At 35.8% G+C, this 2251-nt stretch overlaps 1 non-coding gene across 1 annotated transcript; it reads right to left on the bottom strand.

The window, feature by feature from the left end:
- Positions 1-1874: 1874 nt before the first annotated feature.
- LOC138825643 (U6 spliceosomal RNA) lies at positions 1875-1981 on the bottom strand. Its single transcript, XR_011371450.1, has one exon. It is a non-coding gene; the product is annotated as a U6 spliceosomal RNA (small nuclear RNA).
- Positions 1982-2251: the final 270 nt, after the last annotated feature.

The raw sequence follows: 2251 nt of genomic DNA, 5'->3' as shown, positions 1-2251 counted from the left end.
TATGTACATAGCTAGAGGGCTATTCTGCTCATCTACTAAGATTATCCTTGATGTACACAATAATGCTCCTCTATTACCCAGTAATCTCACTTCTGGGCATTTAACCAGGTGGCCACAAGCAATGCCACAGTAAAGCTACCAGCACAATTATGTTTATCACAGTATTATTTACCATAGATAAGATATGGAATCAATCTAGAGGCCCCTCAGTAGATGAATGGATCAAGAAAATCACACACACACACACACACACACACACACACACACACACACACACACACACACACACACACACACACACACACGGAATACTATGCTTTCATCAGAAAGAATGATACCACCTCATTTGTAAGGAAATGGAAGTTCTTGGAAAAAAATTATATTAAGTAAGCCAGACTTAAAAAAATATAGGTCCCAGAGTTTCCCTTATTTGTAATAGTTTACACCAAGGATAATCTCATGTATTTTAATTTGACATTTTGTCCTATGTTGAGCATACAAAATTATTGCTGTATTGTTTGTTATTATTTCTGCAAACAGGCAGGTATATTTAAAGAATTATGTTTCTCTTATCCATTACTGGAGGAAGAACACCCAAAAGAGCAACCCCTATAAGGAATAACAACTCCTACTTATTTAGCTTCATTCCTATGTAAGGCCAGTGTTGTCCCCTGTATCCTCATGTTGTAAATTACAAATCTATAGCGGTTCATCCTGTATCTCTACTATTTTCTACATTATGACCTAAATGCCCTAGCAATTCTACTTTAAAAAATTCTCTCTTAATGTTTGAGGTGTGTGTGTGTGTGTGTGTGTGTGTGTGTTTACAAAAATCAGAAGACAACATTTTTCCTCATTTAGAATACATCATTCAGGTCATTATAGGTTGTGGATAATGGGAGAAGTCTCGTTTTAAGGATGAAACATAAAAATATATTTGTGCATGCACCACAGTTTATTATCTTGGCTTTTGTGAATAATGTGAATAACAATGAAATACAGATATATATATACAAGTTACTCAGAGAGAAATAATCACATGATTGGTGGATCAGATGATATTTCAACTTTGGATTTCTTTAGAAAACTGCATACTATTTTCTACAAGGAGAATACTAACCTGTATTTTGACCAAGAGTGTAGAAAGTTTCCCTTTCTCCACACTCTCATCAGCCAACATTATTACCTTTTGAGTTTTTTAAAAGGGCAGGTTTTTACTGTGTGCAGGACCCAAGATGACCTCAGACCCAAATCCTTTTACGCCTACCTCCTAAACGCTTCGAATTACAAGCCTTTACCACCACACCTGGTTCTTTTGATTTTTTTTTGATGAGGGTTATAATAGTTATGAAGTAGTATCATAGTAATTTTGAATTGCATTTCTCTAATGACTTCTGTTTACAAAGCATTAAGCCATCATAGAAGTGGTATTAAACACAACTTTGTAAACCCACTGGCAATTTTCTTTGGGCCTGTGGCTGACTTCACTTAATATAATTTTTTACAAGTCTTTTCATTTCCTAACAAATGGGGCAATGTCATTCTTTCTGATGGAGGCATAGAATTCCATTGTGTATATATACCACATATTCTTGATCCATTCATCTAGAAGGGACATCTAAGTTGGTTCCATATCTTAGCTATCATAAATAATGCTGCAATAAACATAGTTGTGATAGTAGTTTTAGTATGGTCTTGTTTGTGGTCATTTAGGTAAATCCCCAAAAGTGGGATTGCTGGGTCAAAGGGGAGCTTTATGGGGAATCTTTTGAGGAACCTCCATAATGCTTTCCAAAGTGGTTGAACACGTTTATCTTCCCACGAACAATGCTGTATGGTTCCCTTGTGGCCACATCCCCTCCAGCTTCTGTTGTAAAAATCTGGAACACTCCACGAATTTGCATGTCATCCTTGTGCAGGTGCCATGCTAATCTTCTCTGTATCGTTCCAATGTTAGTGTATGTGATGCTGAATTGAGCACAGAATATTTTTTATATCTAAAGTGCAATTGATTTTTTTAAACTGCACAATTGAAAAAAAAAGGAAGTTCAAAAGAATTGTCGAGAAATTTTACAACCATATATTTCTTTTTTTCTTTTTTTTATTTTTATTTTTATTTTCTGTGAACATACTGTACAGAGGGGTTACAATTACATGGGCAAGATAATGAGTACATTTCTTATCAAGCATTGCAGCCTCTTCCTTTGTTTACTCTTCACAACTCTTCCCAGCCTCCTCCCCCGGCTCCTCC

The sequence above is a fragment of the Dipodomys merriami genome, unplaced genomic scaffold (assembly GCF_024711535.1).
Source record: "Dipodomys merriami isolate MVZ:Mamm:240054 unplaced genomic scaffold, mDipMer1.0.p SCAF_139, whole genome shotgun sequence".
NCBI lineage: Eukaryota > Metazoa > Chordata > Mammalia > Rodentia > Heteromyidae > Dipodomys > Dipodomys merriami.
This window is presented reverse-complemented; position numbering and strand designations above follow the sequence as displayed.